General features: G+C 37.6%; 1 pseudogene; it reads left to right on the top strand.

Moving 5' to 3' along the window:
- The first annotated feature begins 9,408 nt into the window (after positions 1-9,408).
- Positions 9,409-9,527, top strand: LOC118608534 (annotated as a pseudogene).
- Positions 9,528-10,993: the final 1,466 nt, after the last annotated feature.

Below are 10,993 nucleotides of genomic sequence, written 5' to 3'. Positions count from 1 at the left end.
TAATTTTTGTATTTTTATTTTTTTCAATTATAGTTGACATGCAATATTATATTAGTTTCAGATCTACAACACAATGATTAGACATATATGTAACTTATGAAGTGATGATTCTGATAAATCTAGTACCCATCTGACACCATACATAGTTATTATAATATTACCGGCTGTATTCTCCATGCTATACTCTGCATCCAAATGACTATTTTGCGACTACCAATTTGTATGTCTTAATCCTCTCCTCCCTTCACACGTCTCCCCACCTCCCAATCTGACAAACATCAAAATGCTCTCTGTAAATATGAGCTTGTTTCTGTTTTTTGTTTGTTTATCCTGTTCTCTAACTTCTACATATGACATTTGTCTTTCTGTCTGACTTACTCCACTTAACACAATACTCTCTAGGTCCATCAATGTTGTTGCAGATGGCAAGGCTCATTCTTTTTTTGTGGCTGAGAAATATTCCATTGTGTATATACGTATAGACACACACATACACACACACACACACACACACATACCTATACATATATACCACCTCGTCTTTACCCATTCATCATTGATGGACATCCGATATGCCTCCATATTTTGCCTACTGTAAATGATGATGCAATAAACATATGTATTTGCATGTCCCTTCAAAGAAGTGTTTTGTTTTTTTCAGATAAATACTCGAAAGTGGAAAAACTGGATCCTTCTTGGTCTCTTGCTATAGCCTTTTTTTAGACTATTTTGTATTGTTAAAATTTTGCTAACTCAGCTCCTTTATCTTTCTATTTTCATAAAACATCTCTTTTCATCCCTTTGCTCTCAGGCTGTGAGTGTCTTTTGATCTTAAATGAGTCTCTTATATGCAGCATATGTAAGGGTCTTGTTCTCTAATCCATTCAGCCAATCTACTTTTGATTAAATCATTTAATCTATTTATATTTAAAGTAATTGTTGATATGTACATAGTTATTACAATTATTCATATTTTTAATATTTATCTTATCCTTAAAGAAGTCCCTATAACATTTCCTATAATCCTGGCTTGGTGATGATGACTTGCTTTTTATGTTATTCTCGTTTGAGAGGTTTTTAATGGTCCTTTAATTCTAAATGATAGCTCTGTTGGGTAATCTTGGTTACAGGTCCTTACTCTTCATCACTTTCAATATTGTGTGCCAATCCTTTTTGCCCGTAAAGTTTCTGTCGAGAAATCAACTGACAGTCTTATGGGAACGCACTTGTAAGTAACTAACTGCTTTTCTCTTGATGCTTTTAAGATTTTTTCTTTGTCTTTAATCTTTGGCATTTGAATTATGTTGTGTCTTGGTATGTGTCTCTTTGAGTTCATCAAAGTAGTGTTTAGGGACTCTGTACTTTCTGGGCCTGTATGTCTATTTCCTTCGCTAGCTTAGGGAAGTTGTCAGTCATTATTTCCTGAAATAGCTTTTCATTTCCTTGCTCTCTCTTTTCTCCTTCTGGTATCCCTACGATGCGAATGTTGATACGCTTGATGCTGTCCCTGAGGCCCCTTAAACTAGCCTCATATTTTCTTTTATTCCTTTTTCATGTTGCTGTTCTAATTGGGTGTTTTCTGCTACCTTATCTTCTAAATTGCTGATTTGACCCTCTGCTTCATCTAATCTACTGTTAATTCCTCCTAAGGTATTCATTTCAGTTATTGTATTCTTCACTTCTGACTGATTTTTTGTATGCTTTCCATCTCCACTTTTATGTTTTCTATCTCTTTGTTAAAGTTCTCACTGAATTCCCCTGCTCTTCCCCTAAGTTCACTGAGCATCTTCATAACAAGTCTTTTGAACTCTGCATCTGGTAGATTGCTTGTCTCCATTTTGTTGAGTTCTTTTCTGGAGCTTTGTTCTCTTCTTTCATTTGGGACATGTTTTTTTTTATCTTTCCATTTTTGGCTGCCTACTTGTGTTTGTTTCTGTGTACTAGGTAGGGCTGCTATGTCTCCGGGTCTTAGTAGAATGGCTTCATGTAGTAGGTGTGCTGTGGGGCCCAGTGGCACAGTCTCCCCTGGTCACCTGAGCCTGGTGCTCCAGGTGCATCCCTTGTATGGGTTGTGTGTGCCCTCCTGTTGTAGTTGAGCCTTGGTTGCTGTTTGCTCCTCAGTGAGAGGGTTTGACCCTCAGGCTGACTGGTTGTGAAGACTAGCCGTGACCAGTGGAGGAGCTGTTGTCAAGGGGTTGACCCTACAGATCAAGATTCACTTTAGCAGGGCTTGCTGCCTGCCCTGTCTGCCCTTTGGGTATGTCATGCTCAGACGTGACCCCAGGTGGTGCTCTGACTCAGACCAAAGCCTGCCACAAGGCATGCAGGCCAGGGTCTCCTGGGAGGGGCCGTGCCACAGGCCTAGTTCAGCTGCAGCCTGTGCTCTACCCAGGGCCACCTGGTATGGGCCACCAAGCAATCCACAGATGGCTGCCACCCACACTGGGCTTGGAAGTGCCTGAGAGGCCAAGCCACAAACCAAGGCCAGCTGCCGCTATTGCCAGACGTGGGACCACTCAGCAAGAGGGATGGGGCATGCTTAGGCCAGATGCTGCTTGTTTAGGTTTTTTGAAGCTTTGAGAGATGCTAGAAAAGTCTGCAGCATGAACCAAGACAGGTCATTGTGAAAATCCACTGGAACTGGTTTGAGTGGACCCACGCATTGGGAGTGGCAGGGTCTCAGGGAATCACCAGGGTGTGGCAACCAGTGTTAGCTAAGTTGAGACTCAGATATGGTGCCCATCTATGTCTGCAAGCTGGTCAGAGGAGGGTCAACAAAGAATCAACACACTGTGCCAGCACTTCTTTCTGGGAGAAAGCCGCTCCTTCAGCCTTCACCCTGAAGCCAGACAACTCAGTTCCTCCCCATATGTTCCTGATGCCTTTCAAGCTGCTGCCTCAGAGCTGGAGCTCAGAGCGAGTGAGTCCATTACCAAGTAAGCTTATGCACGGGCCCCTTAAGAGGAAAGGCTGTGACTCCCTAAGCCTTTGGTCTCACTCAGCCACAGTCTGCACTGGTTTTTACCACCTGTTTTTGGACTGCGCTTTCTGGCACTGGAACCCTGGGCTGAAGAGCCTGGTATGGAGCCGGGACCTTTCACTCCTCAGGGTAGACCTTCAAAACTGAGATATTTCTCCTGATGCTCAACTGCGCACACACAAGAGTTGAACAAATTCACTTTGCATCTCCTCCCCTCCTGCCAGTCTCGAAATGGCCTCTTTTGTGTGTCCCTAGTTGCATGACATTAGTTCAACTAGACTTTAGGCGACTCCCAATGATGGATATTCTGCAATTTAGTTGTAATTTTGATGTGGTGTTGAGAGGAGGCAAGCACAGTGTTTACCTACTCCACCAAATTAACTTGAATTCTGCATGAGAAAATTTTTACAAATATTCTTTCACTCCCTACCTTCTTTCCAGATTTTGACAGGCACTTGGTTTCTTATCACCCCTAGGATTGTCATATAAACTCAAGACAACTTTCTGCAGTACAGAGGGCACCTCTGGAAAGTCTGGCTGCTTAGGAAGGCCAGACCTAGCTCCTGGCTTAAGGTTCTTTCATTTCATTCCTAATTTTCTATGATGATGGATCAACTTCCCCTGATTTTCCTTTCAAGCAACTATAGTAATTTGGGAAAACACACCTGAAATGGATTTACTTTCTGAGGTTGAAAATTTAATATATTTGATGTGATAAATATGTCTTCTTTATATCCCTTAAAAGAAGAGAGGGAAGGAGAGAATAAGAAAAGTGGAAATGAAATTCTGAAGTATCCAGAGTGAAACATTTTTAAAGCAAACCATGCTAGATCTTGAGCCTTTCAAAGGTCAGTTCCCCAGACAATTTATTTCAGAAGATTTGGCTTCCGAGATAATTGGTCTTAATCCTTATTGTAGGGAATAGCTATGGCTCTCCTGAGATTGTCAATTTCCCCCATCTGGATTCACAGCATGGACAGGTGTTTTCTGTCTGGACCAAATTACTTCAAGTATTACATTCGTGGCCTAAATTGCTCAATGTCTATTTAAATTCAACAGATTTTTTTTTCTGCTACCTTTAGTAGGTCTAATTCCAATTCTGATAGCGATGGGAATAACACAGTGAAGAAGGTGTTTGCCCTTTGCTAAATGATGTGTATAGGAATTTTTAAAGGCAAAGGACCATATGGGGAGGGGTGGGAGAGAGAGAGAGAGAGAGAGAGAGAGAGAGAGAGAGAGAAATGAGAGAAATGAAAGGCACAATTCTTATAAATTAGATACAAATTTTACAAATTTGTAGATACAAATTATACAAATTTTTAACAACCTGTGCTTATTTTTATAACCCAGTCCTTTTGGATTTCTCCATGTTTCATATCCAAGAGGCTCAAAATATAAAAGGTAGTCTTGGTCTCTCTTGACCCCCCATTTCTGACTGCCTGTTTAATTTCCTTCCCGCCACCACTCACCTCCCTAAGGGCAACACAAATGTTAATATCAACCTATTTTGCCTATATATAGACGATGAAGAGGGAAAGACACATTCTGATTTTACCCAAGCCATATGTCCCTTAAGGAAAATTCTGGGCCTAGAAGCCCCCAGAGTTTTTTAAAAATCCTGCCATCTACTCTCAGTTATGATGTGCTTTCCTTACTTGAGTGTCTCAGCACAATCACCTGCAGCATCATGTTCACTGGTGTTGTAATGTTGATTTCATAGCTCCGTGACAGTTAAAAATGCCTTCTTAATCTTCACAGAAAGAAATTTTCTTCATCCCAATCTTCATGTTGGGTGTATTCTATCATATTCTGATTCATTTAAAAAAGAAGCATGCATTTTATAAACAGGCTATTAACCTTCTATTTCCTCAGCCATGCTGGATATGGGAGAATTTACTTAAGTCTCTAAGTACAATAAATAGATGGCAGCCTGGCACATCACCCAAATGGCTGGTGACTATTGCCAAAACTTCCCTTAGAGCTGCAGGATTAATTCAGAAGTAGACAAGCGCTACCGTTTCAGAAATAGTAAGAGCATATGTTTGAGGGACCAGCCTCCCTAAATTCTTTTCCAAGCTGCAGTATCTCTTACCTGTGCATTTCCTATCCCTGTGACAGTGAGATCTCATCATATAACATTTAGAGAACATCAGATAAAATATGCTATTTAAGGAGAAGTTATTACTATTAGAGGTACTATTGTGTCTTTCCCAGAATCAATATCTGAGGCAAAAGATGCTTTAGTCACCAAAAACAGGGGCAAATTAATTGTATGCAGCCCATTTGAAGTTGTTCAGAGGGGGTGAGATAGAGACAGATAGAAAAAGACATGACTTCTTTCTACTAAAAAAAAGTGCTTAGAAGAGTGGATCTCAATATTTTGAAATACATGGATCTTCTATAAACTTAAATTTTCTCTCTTTCGCATTCTCTCTCTCTCTCTCTCTCTCTCTCTCTCACACACACACACACACACACACATACACACACTCACATTAGAGAGTTATATATTTAGGATATGTTGGTTGAGAACGTGCTCAACAAAACCTACAATAAATTCAGCAATATTTATAAATGAGTACATACTTTTTGTGAAAGCAGTACATGGACATCCAAAGTACATTATTTATTTACTATACAAGCATGTTTGGTGGGCATATGGATTCTATATCCCTTGCTATAACTCCATGCTACCCCTAGTCAAAAGATGTATGGCCAAGAACCACTGATTTAGAATATACTGCATAAAGGCCTAGGCAACAAAAATTTGTGGGGCAAGCTCCTGAAAACCACATACCCATATCTAGTAGATAGTATTCCTGGGCCAAGCAGCACACTTTCCTTCTTTTTTTTTTCTTGCATATATTGTATAGTCTTCTGTTAAATACAAAACAAAGTAACATTTATTTACCATCAGTGAGTTCTAAATACAGCACAACCTAAAATACAGGAGATGCACTGCTACTTTTCTTGAGCAAAAGCTTCAGCTATGCCTCTGCCTTTCATGACCATATAAAGTGTATTTTTTAGCAACATTCCTATCTATTATGACTCAGACTAGAGCTGGTGACATCCTTATGAGGATGATAAAATGTTTCCAAGATCATCTTATTTAATTAATGCATCTGCTACTGTACACTTCCTTTATACTAGTGAGGAGAAAAAGATACTGGGGAAAACAATTAGAGGCTTAGATTTTCTCTAAAGCATACCTGGGAACTTAAGTAACCTACCTTTAATTTTCATTGTTTCATTCTCTAGCACCAGTTTTAGCATAATTTTCTATAGTGGATCTCCAGAAGAATTGTAGCAGACTGCAAACATTTGGGATACTGGGTGTTTCCCCATAGGACAGAGAAATCTACAGGTGGGTAAGGAAAAGAAAAGTGATAACCATAATGTCACAGTCTGGTGATTCTTGATGCTTCTTTTCAGAGATCATAATGCTGTCTATGCCGATTGTTCTTTATTTATTATTTATCAATTAACACATGTTCATTTTATAAACACAGTCAATAGCTTTCAAACAAAAGCAAAACACAGGAAAATTATACAAACAGATGAGATAGCAAGAAGCATCTTCATAATGGAGTTCTTTAGAAGGTTTTTCTGAGGAGGTGGGATGCAAAGGAGTATTTGAGGCTCAATTCTATGAAAATTTCAGCTTTTTATATTTTTAGCATGATTTCAAGGAATCCTGCCCCAAAACTCACATTCTCTATTGGCCTGTACTAAAGGAGACTTTAATATTTTTGCTCATATTTTTAACTATTAAAGCTCTAGCTACAAAGTGAAAAGAAGGTATGTCACATCTAATGGCAGTGCAGGGAATGAGGTATCTTGAGAGGAACATACCTATGTGGAAAAGAAAATCACACACACACACACACACACACACACATCTTACTGTTGAATTGTACACTTGAAAGTTATTGGTTTTGTTAATCAATGTTGCCACCCCCCCAAAAAAATAAATAAAGTGACAAAAAAAGAAAATTGCCATGAATTCCATAGCCACAGAGATACTAGATTCCCCCAATAATGTGAATAAGTCTGAAGCAGATCTTTTCATTGTTAAAGTTCAAGATGAGAATGCAGTGTGGTCAACACCTTGACTGTAGCCTTGTGATACTCTGAGCAAAGGATCCAGCTAAGCTGTGACCAGACTCCTGACCCATCAAAATAGTGAGTTAATAAATGTGTGACATTTTAAGGAGTTAGGTTGGAGTTTTTTGTAGTAATAGAAAACTAATACAGGCAAACACATTTATTTTCCTCAGTTGTCTGGAAGTTCTAGGAAGAAATGTGGACCCAATGAGAAGTGTGCTCAAGTAGAAAGAATACTAAATGAGGCATCACTTCCTGGTTCAAATCCTGGCTCTGCTTGAACTAGAATAAGCTGGTCAACCCCTCTGAGTCTGTAACCTTACCTATCAGATGAGGTTGATGTAATCTGACTAGCCCTTCTCGTAAGCTTTGGAAGGAGGACTTTGAAAACTGTAAAATGTTGGACACATATCTTATAGCACTTACCATGCTCTGAGTAGTATTCTGATTTTCCTATATATATTACCTTACTTAATCCTCAGATGACCCTATAGATATTTTTTATAATCATCATTTTTATTTTATAGATGAAAAAAATTAGACACATGGACTTGAAAAAACTTGTCCAAGATTACACAATTGTTAGTAAATAAGAACAAGCATTTAAACCCAGGCAATCTGGTTCCATATTCTGTATTCTTAATCATTATACTGTGTTGCCTCTTGTAGTTTTAACAAGTATGGGAAATCTACTCCCTCTGAAGCAGGCTGAGCCTTGATACCATATTCTGATAGAGATTCAGTATCCCTATAAGCCTCCACTTTGAAGCATTCTTCCAGATTTACCTCAGTTTTTCTAACACAGCCACATATTTATTTTCCAAAAGCGATTCACCAGGAGGCAACAATCCTCCTTTCCTTTTATAAAGTATATTGCCACCATCCATACTGCTCAGCCGTACTGCCTTGTACCCAAGACCACCTCTCTTTACTGTTTTCTGTTATTACTTAGCTTACAGCACATAAACATCTGTTTACAATCAACAATTTCCCCTCAAATACAGATTCACATAAAACAAAGCATAAATGGAGTCAAACCATTTTTATTAAATTGCTTTTAGGTACACTGCATGATTTCCATTATGTATACTGCCTGATTTTGCAAATCTCTGAGTATGCAGGATAAGTTCTTAATTTATCAGAAAAACATGAGAGCTAGAAGAGGGCTTGCTTAAAGAATCATGTTGTACATTCTCCTGCCTTTGGGAAGATGAACTATTACTTTAAGTTTTCTTGAGGTTAAAAAAAAATGTCTTATCTACTTTAATGAGACACTATAGTTCTTAAGATAATATTGAAAATTTTTTCCTAAAGTCAAACTGAAATCTCCCTTGCTTAAATTTAAGCAAGCAAGGCTCCATTTAAGCTTCCCTGACCATTCCCTGACACCCCTAGATTAAATTAGCTCCTTAACCCTTCAGCACTTTGTGCACATGTATCTTTATTATGCTATCTGTATATCTATATCTATAGATATAATGCTGTTGTTTATTAATAGATCTGTCACCACCCCAACAGAGATGAAGGCAGGGACAATGTTTTACTTATCTTTGTTTCCCCCACACCTGGAAGAGTAACCAGCACATAGTATAAAGTTGAAAGAAAATTTTGAATGAATTAATAAATGGAGCAGATTTTATATGGTTCCATCTCTGAGTAGAGAAAATAACTGAGAACCTTCCTGTTCATAAAACCTTTCTTATAAAGACCAAGATTAGCTCTCTCCTTTTATCTCTTGCTAATTAAACAACCTCAATTTTTTTCCTTTCCATAGGAACTGTTTCCCAATCTGTAGGCCACAGTTTCCTTGACAACTGATAGTTTCATATCTATTTCAGTGGATTGATACAGTGGATTAAATATCAGAATCACCATGCTATACGTGTTGATAATTGTGTACCTGTTTTTATACAACCAAGATCAGAATTATGTTATATACATTAATAAGTGTGTTTAAATGTATTTTGCTTTATAAAATTAGGTTCTTTCCAAATAGTTGGTTGTGAATAGAGTTATCACAAATTAATTTCTATATAAAATTCACGAGGGCAGCTTATTATTTGGGAAATATTCAAGTCTTAAAAACATGTGTTTTTTTAATGAGTAATCTTCTCATTATTTTCCCTTAAGAGGAACTATGGTTTAGTGGGAATCATATCACAGTTGAAGTCAAAAGTCTTGAATTTAAAACCAGATCTTCCTGTATTCCCTCAGGCATTTCACTTTCCTTTTCTGAGTCCATTTTCTCTTTTGTTAAATGGAAAATATAATAATAAATAACTCATAGGGCCATTGTCAGAATCAAATAAACTTTAAATATAGTCTATGGTCATGCCACCCTAAATGTGCCCAATCTCATCTGATCTTGAAAGCTAAGCAGGGTCGGGCCTGGTTAGTACTTGGATAGGAAAGCACCTAGGAATACCAGGTGCTGTAAATGTTAAAACAAACAAACAAACAAACAAATAAATACACATTAAAGAATTTTGTTCAATGTAAAACAAATATTAATGGTGATTATAAGTTGCAATAATAAATTTTATATGTAGTTTTCTTTAAGTGAGAGTCCCCAATCTAATAGAAGAATCACTTCATACATTTAACATAACTTGATTTTTTTCAACATAACACTTCATTGCTTGTTTTTCTTTAACTTGAGATCAAATATAACTTTCAGATCTTTGTCTGTGATGCTTTGGACTAACCAGTCTTTTTCAACTCTGTATTTGTGAATTTGGGTGTTCATCTCCCTGTGATAGTCTGTCCTTTTATTGTTGTGTGTGTGTGTGTTTAATTTTCTTTCTAGTAAGATATTTTTCCCCTAACTTATGAAGGTCATTTTGAGTATTTTTCTCTGACATCTGTCAAAACACTTTGTAACAGGCACCCAAGAAGTATATAGATTGGCCAGCATTCTGTAGGTTCTTCCTCTATACAGGAAGTATCTTGCTATGGGGGAAGTCTTTGCAGTAGTGTTAAAGATAATTCGTTGACTATATATGGGACAGTATTGGGTAGCTCTATGTATGGCAGATGGAAAAAAGAGGCAACTTTCTCTCTTAATGAGCATAGCATAATCTTCCCTGATACACTTAGAGAGGTCAAAGCAGCTCCCAGAAACCTTTCTAGGAGTGAGCCTTATTGGTAAATGAGTTTTGCCTGGCTTTCATAGACAGATGCAAAAAGGTCTGTAAGTGGAAAGTACACCAATCTCTTATATAATTCAAAAAAGCTGAATGAACTACTTAGAGGAGGGTAGTGATCTGAGCTACTTCCATTTACATGTTGTGTAAAATTAACTGTATATTGCAAGAAGGCCAAAAAACAATGGCTTTAGGGCTCATAGTGAAGGACAGCTAAATAATATCCCAGAACCTTAGCAGTGGGATTAAAGAGAAATGATAGATGAGACTAGTTTTAAATAAACAAGTGAATGTATAGATTTAGTAAGCACTAGGACTAGAACTAAAAATGGATGGGGTGGAGAAATCAGTATTTAAGAAGAGTCCAAATAGTTTGAAGTAAAGCTAACAGATGATGATGCAGAAAAGGAAAGAAAAAAGAATATCACGTCTCAGTACATAATGGGTTCTATTTTGCCAGATGTTGGTCTGCTTCCTCTTAGAATAATATTCAGAGAATTAACACTCGTTATATGTGTGACATGACATTGGGGGGAAAAAGGCACTTCAGAAGATTAGAACTCCTAGAGTCCAAAAGAACACCCGAATTTTAAAATAAGAAGTGTAACATCCTTAAATATGAGGCAGCTGAATATCAAAGATCCTAATGTGCAGAGGTTTTGGGGGAGTTCAGAATACAAGCATAAAAACAGAAACTTCAGAACTTTAAAATTAAGTCTAGAAATTGAATAAAAATTAATTGCATAAGGCACTGAACTGGCCA

This window comes from Rousettus aegyptiacus, unplaced genomic scaffold (genome assembly GCF_014176215.1).
Source record: "Rousettus aegyptiacus isolate mRouAeg1 unplaced genomic scaffold, mRouAeg1.p scaffold_m13_p_9, whole genome shotgun sequence".
NCBI lineage: Eukaryota > Metazoa > Chordata > Mammalia > Chiroptera > Pteropodidae > Rousettus > Rousettus aegyptiacus.
Note: the sequence above shows the minus strand (reverse complement) of the source record. Positions and strands in the feature narration are given on the sequence as shown.